Source organism: Anolis carolinensis, unplaced genomic scaffold (assembly GCF_035594765.1).
Source record: "Anolis carolinensis isolate JA03-04 unplaced genomic scaffold, rAnoCar3.1.pri scaffold_13, whole genome shotgun sequence".
In the NCBI taxonomy this organism is placed as follows: Eukaryota; Metazoa; Chordata; class Lepidosauria; order Squamata; family Dactyloidae; genus Anolis; species Anolis carolinensis.
The window spans coordinates 10,415,035-10,435,903 of NW_026943824.1; the positions used below are offsets into that span (position 1 = coordinate 10,415,035).

Below are 20,869 nucleotides of genomic sequence, written 5' to 3' on the forward strand. Positions count from 1 at the left end.
TTAAGTTCTATCTATTTTTGCGCTTTGAACTTAACTTTGCAGCAACTAAAGTGTGCTGAGGACGAAGAGATAAGTGGAGGAGGAGAAAGAAACCAGGACATGCTTTGCAGCTGAAAATGCAGGATGACAAAGGAATAATTGGGACTGTTCCTGCCAAATTGGAACAGTTGAGGACATTTGTTTCATGTCATTAGCGACTTGAGAAACTGCAAGTTTCTTCTGGTGTGAAGGAATTGGCCATCTCCAAGGACGTTACCCAGGGGACTCCTGGATGTTTTACCATCCTGTGGGAGGCTTTTCTCATGTTCCCATGTGGGAAACTGGAGCTGACAGATGGGAGCTCACCCTGCACCCCGGTTTCCAACCACCGACCTTTTGATCAGCAGTTCTGCCAGCACAAGGCTTTCACCCATTGCACCACCAGGGGCTCCTAGTTGAGGACATGATCTTTCCTCTCCACCTCTGACACCAATACAGAATGTTTATATTTCAAAGTAATTTTCAGATCCAGTTATTGGCTCATCCAATATATATTCACCATTGGTGCCCTTCATGATTAAAAAGCAACTTCCTTGCAAACCCTCACAATGCACACAGAGCAGAAGTGGGGAACGTGTGGCCCTCCAGAGTGAATGCCAGCCATATTCCTCATTATCGTCATCCACGTTCACATCAGAACTCATCTGAGGCCCCTCTTTCGGTCTCCTTTCTATGTTCATTTTTGCATTATCCCAGGTTCACTGGGCAGTTTGTGGATTCTGCCTCTGGTTTCACAGCATGCTTTGCAGCTCTGTAGGCCATCTGCGCTTACCTTTCTCCCCCCTTTGTAGGTTCTGCCTTGCTTCACCTTTAATTAATTCAATTTGCATTTGATTGCCTGTTTGAAAAAGGACGAGGCATCTGCCGAGAGCTCGGCTCACCCGTGGGAGCGGTTGTGGGCAGATGTGTGACAGGAGTGACTCACGGAGAGGCATTTGGAGGGAAGCTAGGAAGACTTTCCTGAGGCATCCCTGGTGTTACACAATTGGAACAAAACCTTCCGACACCCTCTGGCTGCCCACCTTTCTCCCAAATTAGCTTTGCATGAACTACTGGGGAGGGGGACAGTTCTGTTCAGCTGTGATGGTTGTGGCAGTTGCTGAAGTTTTGCCTCTTCCCAATCTGCCTCCTGTTCTTCTTCCTCCCCATGTCCTCCTCCTCCACTTCTTACCCTCCTGCTTTGGATGACGGGAACGTGTCACCAGCTGAATTTCCCCAAACTTCTCTCATGTTAAGCCACAGCGAGGGGAGGGCATGAGTGATGGTTATGATTGTTATTAGCAGATCTTTGGTGGATGTCTGGGATCCATCCATAATCTGCTTCCACCAGGGCTGCCACCCACTTCCACCTTGGCAGTTTTAGCAAAACAGTTCATTCTCCCTCTCAAAGACTAATGGCACCTGAGTCACATCAAACATAGATGATCCTGTTATTAATTTAATGGCATGTCAGTGTTGGAAGTTTAGGAACCCTCTGTTTGGGGTGTCAGCTGATGGAAAAGTCACAAGCAAATCTTTGGCACAGTTCAACGTTACTCAGCTTTGAAAGTGTATTCTTGTATTACTGATCAGAGGGTTGCTTATTGAAAATCAATGATTGTATCATTGCACTAGACAAGTTCTGTGCCGGAGTTGTGCTGGAATTCATTGATGTTCAACCAATAGCATAGCCTTTGCACAATCAGCTGTTGAACAATGGTTGTGCTGCTTATAGTACAACACTGGATTACAACTCTGAAGACTTGAGTTCAAATGCCTACTCCAACATGGAAACCCACTGAGTGATCTTGGACAAGTCTTACTCTTTGAGTCTTAAAGGTAAAGGTTTTCCCCTGACGTTAAGTACAGTCATGTCTGACTCTGGGGGTTGGTGCTCATCTCCATTTCTAAGCCGAAGAGCCGGCATTGTCCGTAATAATAATAATAATAATAATAATAATAATAATAATAATAATAATAATAAGTTTATTTATATCCCGCCTCCATCTCCCCCGAAGGGGACTCGGGGTGGCTTACAGCAAAATCGGATACAAAACAATACAAAATAAAATATGAAACATCAGAGAACAAAACCAATAATAATATATACACAGCAACCGGGGGGGAAAACAAAAGAAAAGAAAAACAAAAAACAAAAACCACAACACGGTATTAAAACATCGAATTAAAAACAATGAGGTTGCAATAGTGGATAAGCAAGCTGCACATTATAAATTACAGATTTTTAAAATAAAGTGCAATAGATTCATTCAAGGTCACATAGGGTAGGGAGGAGCCCTGAATTAATATCAAGTAATCAGGAAAAGAGTGACCAGTACAAAAGGTCGAGGAGTATAGTTCTAATTATGATGGGGATAGGCGATCTTAACCAAAGGCCTGGGTGAAAAGCCAGGTTTTCAGGCTCTTCCGAAACGCCATCAAGGTGGGGGCTTGCCTGATCTCCCTAGGCAACGAATTCCAGAGCCGGGGGGCCACTACAGAGAAGGCCCTCTCTCTCGTCCCCACCAACCGCGCTTTTGACGCTGGTGGAAGCAGAGGAGGGCCTCCCCCGACAAACGAAGAGACCGTGCAGGTTCATAGGGGGAGAGACGATCTCGAAGGTAGATGGGTCCCAAACTGTTCAGAGCTTTATAGGTAATCACCAGCACTTTCAATTGGGTCCGGAAAATGAACGGCAGCCAGTGGAGCTCCTTAAACAGGAGGGTTGACCGCTCTCTGTATTGGGCTCCCGTCAGAACCAAGGCTGCCGAGCATTGAACTAATTGAAGTTTCCGGGCCGTCTTCAAAGGCAGCCCCACGTAGAGCGCATTGCAATAATCCAATCTAGAGGTAACTAAGGCGTGGACCACCATGGCCAAGTCAGACTTCACGAGGTATGGTCGCAGCTGGCGCACAAGTTTTAGTTGTGCAAAGGCCCTCCCGGCCACTGCCGACACCTGAGCATCAAGTGTCAGCGATGAGTCCAGGAGGACCCCCAAGCTACGGACCTGCGCCTTCAGGGGGAGTGCGACCCCGTCAAGCACAGGTTGCCACCCAATACCCCGATCAGACATACGACTGACCTGGAGGACCTCTGTCTTGTCAGGATTAAGCTTCAGCTTATTCACCCTCATCCAGCCCATCACAGCTGCCAAGCACTGGTCCAGTATCTGGGGGGCTTCCTTGGAGTTTGGTGGAAAAGAGTAGTAGAGTTGGGTGACCTCTGCGTAGAAATGGCACCGCACTCCAAAACTCCGGATGACCTTGCCCAGCGGTTTCATGTAGATGTTGAAAAGCATGGGAGACAGAATGGAACCTTGCGGGACCCCACAGGTCAATGGCCAGGGGTCCGAGCAGGTGTCCCCCAGCTTCTCCAACTGGGAACAGCCCTCCAGGAAGGACTGGAGCCACTGCAGAGCAGTACCCCCAAGGCCCATCCCGGAAAGCTGTCCCAGAAGGATACCATGGTCGATGGTATCAAAAGCCGCTGAGATGTCCAAGAGAACCAGCAGGGTCACACTCCCCCTGTCTAGTTCCCTGCGGAGGTCATCCACCAAGGCAACCAAAGCCATCTCAGTACTATGACCAGGTCTGAAGCCAGACTGCGATGGGTCCAGAAAATCAGTGTCATCCAGGAAACCCTGAAGCTGCGAGGCAACCACCCGCTCCAGGACCTTGCCCAGGAAAGGGAGGTTTGAGATAGGTCTGTAATTGTTTAAAATGGTCGAATCAAGGGAGGCCTTCTTCAGAATTGGCTTCACTATGGCCTGTTTAAGGGAAGATGGAAATTTACCTTGATTGAGAGGAATTGATTATCCTCACAAACCAATCTCGCAACCCCCCTCTGGCCAATTTAATTAGCCAAGAAGGGCAAGGATCCATTGCACAGGTAGTTGGTCTCACCGCATCAAGGATCCTGTCCACGTCATCCAGGTGAACAAGCTGAAACGAATCCCACAAGATAGGACAGACAGGTGCCTCGGTTAACTCACATGGCATTGCATCGAAGCTAGCGTCCAAGTCATGACGAATCTGAGCGACTTTGTCTGCAAAATGGTGCGCGAACTCGCTGCACCGAGTTGCCGAGTCCTCGGGTGCCTCCCCACCCTCGGGAGGGTGGAGGAGCTCCCTGACGACGCGGAACAACTCCGATGGTCTGTTAGTTGCAGACGCTATGCGGGCAGTCGTGAAGGTCTTCCTGGCTGCCCGCAAAGCCGCGTAGTAGGCACTAATAGCAGCACTAACTCGTGCTCGGTCAGAGGCGTCCTGAGTCTTCCGCCAACGGCACTCTAGTCCTCTTCTCTTGCGCTTCATCACTGCCAACTCCTCTGAGAACCAGGGAGCCGAAGTGACTCTGCGCAAAGAGAGGGGATGTTCAGGGGCAATCGTGTCAATTGCCCTGGACATCTCACTATTATAGCGGTCCACCAGGGCATCGACAGGATCATCAGCCTCCATGACAGGAAACTCCCCAAGAGACGCCAGGAATCCCTCAGGATCCATAAGTCTCCTGGGGCGGACGATCTTAATGGGTCCACCACCCCTGCGGAGGTTTGAGGCCACGGTAAGTCTTAAACTGATCAGGTGATGGTCAGACCATGACAACGGAAGAATATTTTGCTCTTCCACTCTGACACCACCGTCCATAGCAACAAAAACCAGGTTGAGCGTGTGACCAGCTTGATGGGTGGGACCAGATATCACTTGGGACAGCTCCATGGTCGTCATGGCAACCATGAAGTCCTGAGCTGCGCCTGTTAAGGCTACCTCAGCGTGGATGTTGAAGTCCCCCAGCACTACCAGATGCTGGGAGACCAGCGCCACACCAGAGATCACCTCTGCTAGCTCAGGTAGGGAGACTGCTGTGTCGCGGGGTGGACGGTACACCAACAGAATCCCCACACTGTCCCAGGTACCCACCTTAAGATGAACACACTCAAAACCTGCAGATTGCGGGACGGAGCACCTGACCAGGGAGATGGACTGTCGAAAGACCACCGCAACCCCACCTCCCCGCCCCCCGGATCTAGCCTGCTGTTGCACCCCGAAACCTGGAGGACACAGCTGGGTGAGATTTACCCCACCGAGCTTGTCCAACCAGGTTTCAGTGATGCAAGCCAAGTCCGCCGCCTCGTCCAGGATCAAATCCTGGATGATAGCAGATTTATCATTGACGGACCTGGCATTAAACAGCAAAAGCTTTAATCCGAGGGGACTGTCATGGAAGCTACCACATCTAACCTTCTCCAGGGTCGCCAAAACTCTAGTGCGCTTCTCCCTGGGTCGATGGTGATTATTCCTCCCCCTCCCCCACACGGTCTCAATGGTCCCCCCCCCCCGGTCATAGTCCACCCCCCCTTGGAGGCCAGGCAGGTGAAAACTGAGATTGGGGCGTCCTAGTCAGCTCTCCATAACCGGAGAGCTACACAAGGTTGAATTGTGTCTATGATAAGAGAGTAAATCTTGTGATGGTGACGGTGGTAGTGATGGTGAGGGGAGAGAGCTACTGAGGGTAGAAATCAGAAGTGGATTGAGAGGTGGTTGATAGCAAAAGAGGGGACATTTGACAATTATCTTGTGAAGAAGGGGACCTAATTGGGGAGTTTTGGGTGCTATCAATGCTTGGACTAATATGATCTCTTACCGAGCCTACCATTAAGGGGCGAATCAAGGAGTCTAAAACGACTCTTCTGACATTAATTCCCCAAGATAACAATAAGGGTTTGAGTGCCCAGAGCTCTTCTGTTAATGAGCTATCATCAAAGGTGGCAATAAGGGATATAAAACGATCTCGAAACTGGAAGTCCCTACACAGCCAAGTAACGGTCTTCAGTTTGCCTGCAGATAAGCTCTTCGATAATATCTGGGCCAGGGACTTCTGGATCGCTCTCCTAGAGGTCCATCTACCCCTATTCAATCCTGAGTCTGTAATTTCAAAAGCCAATTTCCCATGCTGGAGAAAAAGATTTTGGGTTTGATGGTGCTTCGGAACTGATGGACGAGAAACAGACTCTGGTGTCAAATTTGTGAATGGTCTTGGCCAACCAAAATCCACTGCACTATGTTTGGCCCTCCCTTCTGTTCTGCAGGAGTAAGACTGCTCTCCCCCTCCCTCAACAACCTCAGCTCCCATTGACACATTACGTTCTGAATGTCTTTCCCCACCCTCCCCATCAAGAACCCATGACCAGTCCTTAGGTTCAATGTTCATTGTAGCGTCCTCTTCCTTCTGGATGATACATTGGGCTGGATATCTCGCTATAAGAGAAATTCCCTTAAAAATGAGATCTATTTTCTCATTTAACATAGTGAGATGTGATAAAACAAGGTTGAATGACTTGCCCATGAGGTCGCATAGATGGAATAGTTCATTATTCCTATAGTTTCCTGGCTTGTTCATATTCCTATGTCACTTTCAAAAACCTTCCAACAGTTATCACTCAAGACCTTCAAATACAATTGCACATTTCCCAACCAATCTCTCCACAGACTTTCTCAAACCTACTTTCTTAAACCTTTCCTAGACAGTTTCTGAACTAACATTCTACAAACCTACATTCACTTGCACTAACCCTCAAACACATTCCACAGTCCACAAGTCCGTATCTTAACTCATCAGTGAACTCATAGGAAAGCTCCTACATCAGCAAATGCCCCCCCCCACACAAATAATCCAAGCTATTCCTATCTAGAACTTCCTCATTGCATCAGTCTCAACCAATAAGTAAAAACTCTCTCGTATTAACCCCCCCCCCCAAAAAAAAGAGGCTAGGTGGCGTCGGAACAGATGGCAGATTGATGCGAATCGATGAAGCTCAATGAAGGCTGCCCCCCGGTCCAGCAAGGAGGCCTTAATATAGCTGGAGTTTGATACAGGAAATCTGGCCTTCGTCCTGCGGCACTAGCCCCGAGGGCCTCAAGGGAGGATAATAAAACCAGTCACAGAGATGGTAGCGATAACGGAGGCAGATCCAAAAGAACAGCCATGCAGAAAAAGAAAAAGAAGGTGGTGACGCCAGATGGTATGACACCGGAGCCTCCCTCAGTCAGCAATCGTAGTCTCCACACACCTCCAAGGTCATGTGGCCACTGGCATGACTACATGGAGCACCGTTACCTTCCCGCCAGAGCAGTACCTATTGACCTACTCACATTGGCATGTTTTCGAACTGTTAGGTTGGCAGAAGCTGGAGCTAACAGCGGGCGCTCACTCCGCTCCCGGGATTTGAACCTGCGACCTTTAGGTCTGCAAATTCAAATTCTTTGAGTCTTGGGGAAAGGCAAATATGAACTCTGAACAAACTTTGTAAGAAGATACTGTGAGATGGTCATTTTAGAGCTGACGTAAATCCAAAATGATTCAAAGGCACACAATTATAGCAATAACAGCAACACAATGAGAATATCACCCTCTCGGAAAGAGCAGCCACTTATGTGCAACCCTCCCTCGTAGAATACATTGAACATACAGGATGCAGAGATCCCCTTAAACATCTCTCTGGTATTATGGAGAACATCACTGACTGCCTTTTCTGCTCTGTAAACATTGGCAAACCTGTTATCCTCCCCTCCAAGCTAAAAATGGAAAATACTGTACTTACAATATGGAAGTGCCAGTATGTTATCATGGCTAGAGATATCCAAAGTCAAAGCAGGATTCATTTATTCCTCTTCTAATGAATTCTCCAAATACTTTATTTTCAGAATCTAGAAATATGGATAATTTCCTTGGAGAATTACAAGCCATACATAATCCTGGAGGTGTAGCGGACATCCTACGTCTCTATTTTTGAACAGGTTCGTCACCAGCCCTGGTCCAAATTCAACCGATCTACTATTCAGCGGCATATATTTTTAGAGCACTCACACCTACCTAAATGTGATAATGCTGCCTGCCAATCCCACTTTTTTCCCTCTCTCTTGCACAAACCAACTTTATATCTTATTCGCTCAAAAGTGAACTTTGGCCCATCACCACTGGGATAGCCATTCTGGGAATATGAATTTTCAATGACTGTGTTTGATATCGCATGAGCTTATGCCATGGAAAGAAAACAGAGCAGGTAATTCTGGAGGGAAGCATTAATGCTTTTATAGCACAGCATACGTGGCAGGAGGCAGCCTTGGGGAAAATTCTTCTATAGAGCTGGACACACACTTTCTACATTCAGTTCTGTAGCCGCAAGGGAGACAAAGTATGGCTATGCTCTGGATACGGAGTTCAGACTGCTATGATTGCCTTAATGCAGTATTGTCCCCAGATGTTTTTGGTCTTCAACTCCAAGAAATCCTAACAGCTGGTAAACTGGCTGGGATTTCTGGGAGTTGTAGGCCAAAAACAGTGTGTGCTTCTGGACCTCTCCGTGGCTTTCAATACCATCGACCATGGTATCCTTCTGGCACTGTGTTGCACTGGAGGCGCTGTGTTGCAGTGATTCTGAACATTAGGAAGAACTTCCTTACCATAAGAAAAGCTGTTCAACAGTAGAACTCTCTGCCTCAGAGTCTGGTGGAAGCTCCTTCTTTGGAGGCTTTTAAACAGGCTGGATGGCCATCTTTCAGGAGTGCTTTGATTGTGATTTTCTTGCATGGCAGGGACTGAATGGCCAAAGGTCCTCAAACTTTTAAAGCCGAGGGCCGGTTTATGGTTACTTGGAATGTTTGGTTTTTGTTTTTTTGGTTTTTGGGGGGGGGGGGGGCAGACTATAGTTTGAAAAAACATGGACAAATTCCTATGCACAGTGCATATATCTTATTTGTAGTGCAAATAACAGATACCATAGAGTCTCACTTATCCAACATAAATGGGCCAGTAGAACATTGGATAAGCGAATATGTTGGATAATAAGGAGGGATTAAGGAAAAGCCTATTAAACATCAAATTAGGTTATGATTTTACATATTAAGCACCAAAACATGGTGTTATACAACAAATTTGAGTTCAATATGCTGCAATGCTAAGTAGTAATTACTGTATTTGCGAATTTAGCAACAAAATATCATGATGTATTGAAAACATTGACTACAAAAATGCGTTGGATAATCCAGAACATTGGATAAGCGAGACTCTACTGTAGATAAAAGTAAAGGTTTTCCCCTGACTTTAAGTCTAGTCGTATCCAACTCTGGGAGTTGGTGCTCATCTCCATTTCTAAGCTGAAGAGCCGGCATTGTCCATAGACATCTCCAAGGTCATGTGGCTGGCATGATTGCATGGAGTGCCGCTACGTTCCCGCTGGAGCAGTACCTAGGGTCTACTCACATTTGCATGTTTGCAAACTGCTAGGTTGGCAGAAGTTGGGGCTAATAGCCGGAGCTCACCCCGCTCCCCAGATTTGAATGGCCAACCTTTCAGTCAGCAAGTTCAGCAGCTCAGCAATTTAACCTGCTGCGCTAAGGGGGGGCTTATAAAAAAACTATTTAAAATGAAGAGCATTTCAGTGTCTCAGTGTGGTCTGAATCTATGATTCTATGTCGATTCAGTGTGGTTTGAACCACTTTGCCATGGATCACGACTATGGAATCCTGGCAGTTTTAGTTTGGTCAGACATCAGTGTTCTATCTCAGAAAAGACTAAAGACCTAGTAAAATGACAACTCCTGGATTCGACAGAATGGAGCAAGGATAAAAAAAGTCGTATCAAACTGCATTGATACTACATTGCAGATAGATGCACCCATTAATTTCACTTGTCCCGACCTATAAAATTGTTATGATCCCCCTGGGCAGATAGCAGCCAGGCTTTGAAGCTGCAAAGCTATTCAAGGCTAATCAAGGTGGCCAATTGCACATTCACACTTAAAAGAGTTTTTCTCCCAACCTGGACATTATTTCACAGATATATAAACCCCACTTGCCAAGTTTCCAACAGACCTCACAGTCACTGAGGATGCCTGCCATAGATGTGGATGAAACATAAGGAGAGAATGCTTCTGGAACATGGGCATACAGCCCAGAAAACTCACAGCAACCCAGTGATTCCAGCCATGAAAGTGCCCCAGAATGAGATCAGCATACATTGGAGTTGACATGGAAGTAAATATCAATGGTCTTTTATATTGAATTTCCAAGATGTACCCAAATTGAAAAGAAGCCAGTCTAAACCTCCGAGTAGGCTCAATCACCCTAGTGCTATAGATGTCACTATTTGTCACTTTAAGGTGGGGAGAACAGAAGGAAATGCAGGCAATAAAATTCATGAAGGGAAGAGGCATAGCCCAAATTAAAGCAAATGTCTCTAGACTAATGGTTAATTTCCCTCATTAAATGTTTGTAAACCTGAACATGCAACCAGATTAAAAGTGATGGGGCAGCTCTCAAACCCACCATCTTCCACCCAAGGTGCTTGATGGATTTCTTTTGAACACCCTTAATTTTTCAGCCTGTTCCTTAATGATGATGATTTCATTTATATCCAAAATGAAAACAAATGCAATGTTGTTAACACTTACCAAGGGTGAGCAACATTAAAAATAATCAAACCATAAATAACATTAAACACAATTTTAATATACAATGACAGATAATGGTGTTGTAAAACAAACATATTATCGAAGGACCTTTCTTTAAAATCATTAATTTCTCAAAAGTCTGGTGGAATAAAGTATCTTTGGTCCTAGCATCTAGACTATAGAATTATTGCAGTTTGACACCATCATTACTGCCTTGGCTATGGGATTATGGGAGGCACAGGCACTCTTTGGTAGAGAGAGCCAAAGCTTGTGAAACTACAGTTCCCAGGATTCCACTAAGCCATGGCTGTTGAGGTGGTACAGTAGAGTCTCACTTATCCAAACTAAACGGGCCGGCAGAACCTTGGATAAGCAAATATCTTGGATAAGAAGGAGGGATTAAGGAAAAGCCTATTAAACATCAAATTAGGTTATGATTTTACAAATTAAGCACCTAAACATCATGTTATACAACAAATTTGACAGAAAAAGTAGTTCAATATGCAGTAATATTATGTTGTAATTACTGTATTTACGAATTTAGCACCAAAATATCACGATATATTGAAAACATTGACTACAAAAATGGCTTGGATAATCCAGAAGCTTGGATAAGCGAAGCTTGGATAAGTGAGACTCTGCTGTATTAGCAAGTGGGGTTTATATATCTGTGGTGGGACGAGGGAGATAATCAAAACCAAGAACTTTCCAAGCTCTTCAAATTACAATTTCAGCTACATCTTGAGAAAGAAATGTGGAAGGGTTATTACGAGGGTTGAATGGAAAGTAATACCTCCACCTTCGTAACTCCTCAAGAGATGGCAGTCCTGGTCTGCGGCAGGTACTGGCTTGTTCAGTAGACTCTCCTCTATACTTCCATTTGACGGAAAGCCTTAGCATTGAATGGTTGTGTTGTTAAAGTGCGAAGTATGGAACCTTGCGCAGACGGTCGGTCAATGCGACTAAAGCAACGTGCAGTCACTGAATTCTTGACAGCAGAAGGTGTCACCCCAAGGAAGATTCCTCAGAGAATGCAAGCTGTTTATGGGGATTGTGTTGGTGTGAGTCCTGTGCATCATTGGGCGAGTAAGTTGAAAGATGTTGAGGTGGGAACATCTGACTTGCGTGACAAACAAAGAGCTGGACATCCTGTGACAGCAACCACCAAGTTTCACAAGCAAAAGGCTGACAGATTGATTCAGGATGATTGTCATATCACTCAGAGAGAAATTTAAATTTCACAAGGACATGTGGGTCACATTATTGCTTTGCTTGGATATTGGAAGATCTGTGCACGATGGGTACTGTGAGACGCTGGTTGCAGAAACAGAGTGTCAACTTCTTCTGTGACGCTTCAGAAAACTTGTTCATCGTTGGGAAAAATGTATCCAATTGTCTGGTGATTATGTGGAAAAGTGAATAGTGGTAGTTAAAGAGCACATTCTAAGGATTATTTCTGCATTTGATTTATTAAAATATTCCCATCCAAACCCAAGTAGCGAAGGTGGAGGCATTACTTTTCATTCAACCTCGTACAAAGAATAAAGAGCAGAGTCTCTCCAGACTGTTTCCTATGGGACCTTCCTGGCCATCAAGCTGGCTCAGATATAGACCAGAAAGTCAGATGGCCTCCTTGACAAACAAAGCCAGTTTGTTTCCAGCCTCTAGCCCATTACCACATTAACCTATATTATCAGCGAGATCCATCTGGCGATGGAGAGAACCACTGCCTTAGGATATTAACAGATGATGCAAATGAAGATGTAAAGGGGAATTAGCCAATCAATCGCCGTCACAGAGGAGTGCCGAGCAAGGGATTATGTTTCCGTCCAGGTTGGCTCTTCCTTTTCCCCATTCCTCATCCCTCTCGCCCACCAACAGCCTGGCTTTAATTAAGCTGCACTTTTCCTGGGCTTTATTGCCTCTGGAACGTGACCCGTCAAAGGCTAGCTTCCCACCGCCACGATGCCAGAGCTAATTATGAAGGAGGCAGAGCAACATATTTGCTAACGAAGCAGGGCTTTCCCACCTAGAAAAGCTCTTCTTTGCTACTAGACAGAAGGAAGCGGTTTTCTGCTATTGCATTCCTGCACTGTGGCACTGATTCCCTCTGGCCTTAATTTTATACCTGGAAAATCTCTGTTATTGACGGCCATCAAGTCAATTTATGGTGACCCTATGAATGGGAGACCTCCAAGTCCTCCTGTCCTCAACAGCCATGCTCAGGCCTTGCAGACTCAAGACTAAGGCTTCTTTGCTTGAATCTCTCCACCTGGAAAGCCATCTTCCTTATTTCCTGCTGACTTCTATCTTAGTAAACATTATTGTCTTCTCATATTCCATGAGATTAAGCTACGTTTCCTCTCCTATAATCTTTGCTGTATTATTTGGCTGAAGTTGTCCTTCTCAGATATACATTGACAAAGCTTAGCTATAATGTTTGGTATTATTACGACGTTTGATAGTGTTTGCATTCCTCTACATTGCATTTCATGGTTGGTTATCATTTTATACTTGTCATTTTATACTTTTGATATTAATGAAGAAATTGTGGCATTGAATGTTTACCATTTATATGTATGTTAACCGCCCTGAGTCCCTCTGGGGAGAGAAGGCGGTCTAGAAATAAAGTTTATTTATTATTATTATTATTATTATTATTATTATTATTATTATTATTATTATTACTTTATTGTATGACACAGCAAACAAGATAGATATGCTGGATTTCGTATCACAAAATCACAAGTCAAACCCTTCCCAAACATTTAGGACTGTGTGACGTATTTTCGGATGATGCGCGCAGATCCCAGTAGGGTGGCCTTTTGCAGTTGACAGATCGTAATTTTGTCAATGTCTATTGTTTCCAAATGCCGGCTGAGATCTTTTGGCACGGCACCCAATGTGCCGATCAACACTGGGACCACCTGCACTGGTTTCTGCCAGAGTCTTTGAAGTTCAATCTTGAGGTCCTGATAGCGGCTGAGTTTTTCCTGTTGTTTTTCGTCAATCTGACTGTTACCTGGTATGGCGACATCAATAATCCAAACCTTTTTCTTTTCCACAACTGTGATGTCTGGTGTGTTGTGTTCCAGAACTTTGTCCCACAGTATCTTTGCATGTTCATTTTCCATTATCTTTGCAGGTTTGTGATCCCACCAGTTCTTTACTGCTGGAAGGTGGTACTTGAGGCATAAGTTCCAATGGATCATTTGAGCCACATAGTTGTGCCTCTGTTTGTAGTCTGTCTGTGTGATTTTCTTACAGCAACTGAGGATACGATCAATGGTTTCGTCAGCTTCCTTGCACAGTCTGCACAGTCACCACGACAAGGTGGCACCTATGGGGGGATTATTATTATTATTATTATTATTATTATTATTATTATTATTATTATTATTCCTATTTGATTGCCTTGAAGCCTTGAATGTTTGTGCTCTACATATTCCTCATAATATTATGTTGGATCATACTTCTTTGTTGAAATGTTTGGATCCCCCTCTCCCTTTTCTTACTGATTGTATCTTCACTCATTCATCTATCCACCTATCCATCCATCTATCTTATCTTATCTTACCAACAAACGGGACTAAACTCTTCAACATCTTGCATGTTCAACAAAAGCAAGACAAATGAGAATATGTTAAGAATTATTCACAGCAAAAACATATGTCTTAAATTGCAATGGGTTGTTCTATCTATACCTTCAATGTTACTGCTCCCTGGTTTTTGTTTTTTTTTTTAATCTCATGGTGATTTGAAGTGATGTTGTTCCACTTTTGGTCACCAATTTGTGAAGAACTCCAATGTGGAGACTCCAAAGGGGGTACATTTTGGGCAGGAGATGGCTGGGAATTCTAAGGGGTTTTCTGTATGAGCTTAAGAGTCCACTTGTTGGAAGATTTCCATGTGATTTGAGGCAAAAAAAAAAGCACCAACAGATTTAAAATAGATTGAAAGACTTTATGGAACTAATAGAAAATATGATCAATACCTGTTGAAATGATTGGAACGTAGTTAGAAATCAACTCATAACCATGCCTTGTGGGACCAAAACATGTAACTTTCTCCATATTCACTGAGATAATGGGCACATGAGTAGTGAGTAGCCACAAGTCAACAATGATCTCCCTTTCTACAGGATACTTTCAGAGTTATAGTTATTTTAAAAAAAACGTGAATTTAAAAGCCTGCATCTAAGAACAAAGAACTGATAAAAATACAAATTTCCAGCTTCACATTTTCATTGATGTGGAGGGAAAGGGGCAAAATAAAAGAATCGAATCAAAGGAAGGAAATATCCCATTTCCCAGTGGAATAGCACATTTGTAAAATGCTTATCCCTTAAAACAAAAGAAAGAAGAAAGGTTAGTCCAAATGTGTTTTGAAAGACATTGGATATAGGGCAAACAGGACTTCCAGCTAGGAAAATAAAGTGGAATTATCATGTACAGATGCAGTGAGAAATATCTGTAGCCGGATAACAATGTCTCTATTTGTTTTCCTGCCTTGCGCTTGCTCTCTATCAGCCAAACACAGTTGTCAGTGGACTTGTCAGCAACTGCGAAAGCCAAATAAGGAGGAGTTCGGAGCTTTATAATGTCAGATTGCCTGTTATTGTCTCCATTGCCAAAACCAAAGCCAATAATGCTAGGTTTTAAAAAGTTCACCTTCAGATAAGACATATTCTAAATGGTATTAGAATTTGTGGGATGCCTACCAAGTTGGGAAGTCTCTACAGAGACCTTTTCTGGGTGTTCAATATATGCATAATAACCTTGACCATTTGCTTCCCAAGCATCAGACAATCCACTTTGTTCCTTTTCCTGGACCTGGAAGAGGTGGGTTTGTACTTCAAACCCCTCAGTTATTGTTTTAAATTAGTTAATGCAGAGTGTGTCTATCAAGTTTGGTCCAGATCTATCAAGCCATGGAGGAGACTTTGTGGTATAAACCAACCAACGTACATATATAAGACATATAGTCCAAGAAATATGTCTGAAATCTGACTGTCTGCATACTATAACATAGAGTGAATGCCAGGAGTTAATTGCACCTCTCTATCTATACTTCTTTTCTTTCCTTTTTTTGCTGGGGAATATGGGACTCCTGTAAATAAAAGTTTACTTGCTGTATTTGCCTCCTGCTTCTGAATTGCTGTTGTCTGGTGACAGCTCATGATAGGTAGACAACGACAGCAAATTCTTTGGGGCTTTTTGTATCCTCCTCCGAAATGTGATTTAATTAGAACTGTAATCATTTTGGGGACAACCTCCAGGGTCCTTTAAAGGTCCTTTAAATAGTAACGTGTTAGCTAGCTTAACTTGTGCTACTCACACAAAAAGCTTCTGGGAATAATTTCTAGAATATTTCCCTCGACGTGCAAGCAGGAGACCAGAAAAATAACAAACTTCTATTATTAAAAAATGGATAGCATATATCTAATTTATACTGGATGCCTTTTTGCTGTGTGGGTAATAGAGACAGAAGGCTGAAAATATTGGAAATTTGGTTTAAACGGTGTGTCTTAGCTGCGGGAAAATGCTGACAAGGGGAGAAACCTAGATGGATGGGATTTTTTTTGTAACTGAGGACTTATTCTGTGAAAATCTGCAAGTGTTGTTGTAGTATAGAAAACAGTATTTGAGGTGCTTTCCATGCAAACGTAAAATTTTGTGTAGCATAATAATCAAACTCTTGTATTTGCCTGGAAATATTTCTGCACAGAAAATAATATTTCTACAAAGAAAAAGCTATGAGCAATTAAAGTGGAACGGTAGATGATAAACATTGCAGAAATGATGGGCATTCATTAGAGAACGTCCAGTAACATGGATGTGGACATGTTGGGTCTTATGCTGTACCTAATTTCCGTGAGTATGCAGAAAATGAAATTTTCTACACAATGGGAATTTTGTATGCAGAAAGCAGCATTTTCTGCACACAAAACTTTTTTTCTGCACATGTTTTCTATGAAACATACCGTTTTCTCTGGAAAATGTGCAGCTTTTGCCCAGAATGAAACCCAAAGTGCTAGTCTTTGGAAACATCCTTGCAGAAAGTGAGGAAACAGTAAAAAGGCTTCTTCTTTCCTGCAAGAATGAAATTGACAAAGAGTTACATCTGTCATGGATTTTAGGACATTTCAGGCATGAATATATTAACATCCATTTTCTCAAGCACTCCATAGTTAAAGTGATGGATATTTCCTTCCCCATGAAATTGCAGTGAGCTTTGTTTGGCTTTTTTTCCTCCCAGTCAGCCCAATAGGCCTGAAATGTCTCATCCGTATAACCCTACATAAGATTCTTCATCCAAGTATATAGCCAACTAGTTAATCATTTAGAAGGCAAGATTATGCATGCAATGTCTCTCTGCCATGCTTGATGTGTTCGAACCGAGCTATTCTTATAAACAACAGGTTAACAGAGTATATTTTTAGTGAAGGAGAAGGAGGGTTATCCCCCCTCTTTTTTGCATATTTCTTCTTTGTTTCCATGCCCTGAGGATATAATGTAGTTTGGCTCATTTAACTACGGTATGAAAACAGCTTTTTTGGAGAATGTGAAATATCTCCTGCCAAAGGAGCTAAACATGGAGAAGAAAACAAACAATAAAGGATCAAGCTAGACTTTTCAAATGAGAGGATACACAGGAAAAGAAGATGATGGGTTTTTCCCCCCTTCTTCCTTCCCGTCTTGTTCTACCAAGATGGAAAGAAAATTCTGTTTCCTTCTGTAAATGTGTGCTTAAAAATGTACATCGCATAAGCAACATTTTCTCTGTTTCGCTTTGTATGCAAACAGAAGAAGGATTGTTGCGTGTGTTTTGACATATTTCACACACTTTCTTAATTATATAAAAACTGTGTTGGGAGAATTTAAATTGGTGTATTTTTTAAAAAATTGAAACAATTCATAATTTTTTTAAAAAAAAAGTTTTGGGGTCTTTTTAAATTGAGATATTAGAAAAGTAAGCCCAGCAAAACAGATATGGAGGTTTCTCATATCCGGCAAGCAGAAACGGATAGCGATTCACCCGAAATGCACAAGCCTAGTTTCTATCGCATTCATAGCACAATAGAGTTGGAAGATACCACAAGGGCTATCCAGTCTGACCCCATTCTGCCAAGCAGAAATATAAAATTAAAGTACCCGCAACAGATGGCCATCCAGCCTGTTTAAAAGCCTCCATAGAAGAAGACGGCACTAGACTCACAAGCAGCATATTCCTCTCCTGAAGAGCTCTGACTATGAGAAAGTTCTTCCTAATGTTTAGGTGGAATCTCTTCTCCTGCTATTTGAATCCATGACTCAATTGTGTCCTAGTCCCCATAACAGCAGAAAACAAGTCTTGGCTCTTTCTCAACGAGACAACCTTTCAAATATTTAAACATGACTCTCTGTCATATCAGCTTCTTTTCTCCAAGCTAAATATTTGACTGCTTCCAGTGACTGCTCTGGGTTTTCCTGGGTTAACCCAGCTTAGACCTGTTTTGAGCAAACCCCTGGAGATACTCCAGAGTATTTTGCTGGGATGGAAAAGACACAGAAGTGCTTGTGATGCTTTGCCGATTTAATCAAAATAGTAGCAGTGATGACCGTGGTGATGATAACAATGTTACTGTTCTCTCTCATATCAGTGTACATAGACCCATGTACACAGCCAGGGTGGCATGCTCTCCTTCGAAGGAAGCTTTCTTAATCTTTTCTTTGAAGTGAAATAAATTTGAAGCCATCAGTAAGGAATCTTACCAAAGAGCTCACTGCTCTTAATTAAATATTAGCTGTAATTAGCACAACGAGTGAAGGCTATGCATATTAATCCTAAGCTTGTGAAAGGGCTGTCATTGTTAATGAGAAACAGTGGGGGTCTCCATAACATCTGTTTTGGAGCTCAAGGTAGCATAAAACCCTTTCGAACAAATTACACCTGGACATTCATTCCCTACCTCTTTCATTTCTGTCAATCATTCCCCCCCCCCCTTTGGTGGTTTCCATTTTACTTCAAACTATAAACATTGTTCTACCCATTTATGATTGCTTCCCCAAAAAACTATATATGTCTGATGTATTGGTAAAACCAGAAGATCCTAATGCCCAGCCTAGTGCCCTATATCTTTACTTAGGGTTGTCCTTCCCATTTTTCTGACTGTCTTTTAAAGAGACTATCATTTTGGAGCTTAAAGTGGCCTCCCTACCCTGATGCCCTCCAGATATAGTCGGCTCTTCCCATCACCTCCTAAAATGGTCACTTGTAGACCAATACACCAAGAGGACACCAGGTTGAGGGAAATGACTTCAAATGATTCTTATGGTAGTGTGCACCCAGGCACCTTTGGTTGAAATTAAGATGTGCTTCTTTCTTTGCCGGGTGGACCGCAGGGGCCTTACTTTGAAGCTCAGGAGTCCCAGCAACTAAGGCCACTCCGAATTGAACATCAAACAAGATTTTTATTTTCTCAAAGTTCTTGACAGGCTTGGCACAACTTGTTGAGGTTACAAATACAAACAGTCAACTTATGTATCATGCAGATGTTTCCCCCCTTTTTTTTTTTACCTTTCCCTTTAGCTGCTGGGTTAACTTCTTCCAAAGGTGGAGAGATCCTGGGATGCTCTTTACCCTAACCCTGAGTTGTTATATCAGAAAGAGCAGGTCTTTCCCTAGCTAAACTCAAAGCTAGCTTGGAGATGAAGTGGTTAGAGCTTCTTCCAATGGCAGAGAAATCCTGGGATATTCTTTACCCTAGTGCTGAGTTACTATTTTAGAAAGAGCAAGTCTTTCCCCATCTAAACTCAGAACTAGTTTTAAAGGCAAGAGGTTAGTACTTACGATGGCTTGTCTGAGCTGGCCTGGCTTGACCACACAAGCACATCTGAGTTCTTTTTCTCTTTTGTAGAAGGCAAAAAGGCTTCTTAAAAATGGAGATTTCATCCCCAGAAAAAGGGGTGGCCTCAAGATCAAAAATATACTTTTGCAAGCCTACAGCAGCAAAGGCTTTGCAGGCTGACTACAAACCTCTGTTGATGGTTAACTATCAGGGTGTTGCTGAGTCTGTAGCAACCCTGAAAGAAATGCAAAAAGGGTGCTATTTCCTACAACTATGGGACAATGCAAATCAAACCCCTGGGAGATGGAACAGGTAGGGAGAGATTTAGAACTCCAAAGATGGTGCAAGGAATTCAAGAGATGTTTTGTTGTGTGTTCTCTGGGGTTGCCAAGCCAGGAGTAGCCTTGGCCTTGGGACTGCATGGTGCTATTCCTCTTACTATTAGCTTCAGGGGCAGCAAGTATTTAAAACAGCTTAGATACTCCTCAAAGCCATACCAAATTATGGCTGGAACCCTACTAGTGTCATGCACATGAATAACATGTTTGATGGATATCACTATACTTTTCAAACTATCATATAATATGTTTGTGGTCATGTGTGCAAAGTTCTGTATGTTTCATCATTGCTCATGAATGGTTTTCAAGGATTTGTTAGCATCTTCAAGGTATTCGTTGACTTGTTGGGATTGTGGGCATTGCCATTGCTAATTCTTCAGGCATATTGTCTGAAAAGGAGATTGGTCATATTCAGCAGAAGGACAGCTTAACACAACTGCCATGTAATTATGTGTATTTTTGCATTTCTCAAGTATAATGTATGTTCTGTTCTATTGTTAAAAGTAATGCAGAATAAGGTTCCGGAAGGGGCACACCATTGATGCTGTGTACATTGCAGTTGTTGTTATATTTATTATATTTATTTATTGCATTTTCCCCAGTTAGGAATTCAATGTGCCTTGCAACAGATGGTACAAAAAAAAATGTTAAAAATTCAGAAAAAGTATCCACAAATAATATCAGTTAAAAACATAAACAATTAAAAAAAACCAGCATAACAAAATTACAGATAGAATACCCAGCAAGTTGTACAAGGTCCATCTGTCTAAACAAGCAATCCTTTCTATTGAAACAGAAAGAACCTCTATACAGAAAGAATAGTTATGATCTGGAAAGGCCGTTTGTAAGCCTGGGTCAGCCACTTCCCATTGTCCCACCAGAAATACCTACCCTGTTTCCCCTAAAATAAGACATCCCCAGAAAATAAGACCTAGTAGAAGTTTTGCTGAATTGCTAAATATAAGGCCTCCCCTGAAAGTAAGACCTAGCAAAGGTTTTGTTTGGAAGCAGGCCCACCGAACAGAACACCAGAGCATCCAGGATTGATAAATGTATGTACCATAGATGTTTGTACATGGAAATAATGATAGTAACAAGAAATTCTTGATAGGATTCAGTTTGTCTGGTTATACTGGTTTGTGATGACAGCTAATGTACAGTATATAATAAATGTTCAATTTTTTTTGTTCAACAATAAATGTGAATTCTTCTCCATGGAAAAATAAGACATC

The 20,869-nt window shown here is 42.8% G+C and overlaps 1 protein-coding gene across 15 annotated transcripts in view; it reads left to right on the forward strand.

Moving 5' to 3' along the window:
• Positions 1-20,869, forward strand: part of rbfox1 (RNA binding fox-1 homolog 1) — a 1,150,117-nt gene that overhangs the window by 983,924 nt on the left and 145,324 nt on the right. The gene's annotated exons all lie outside the window — the stretch shown is intronic.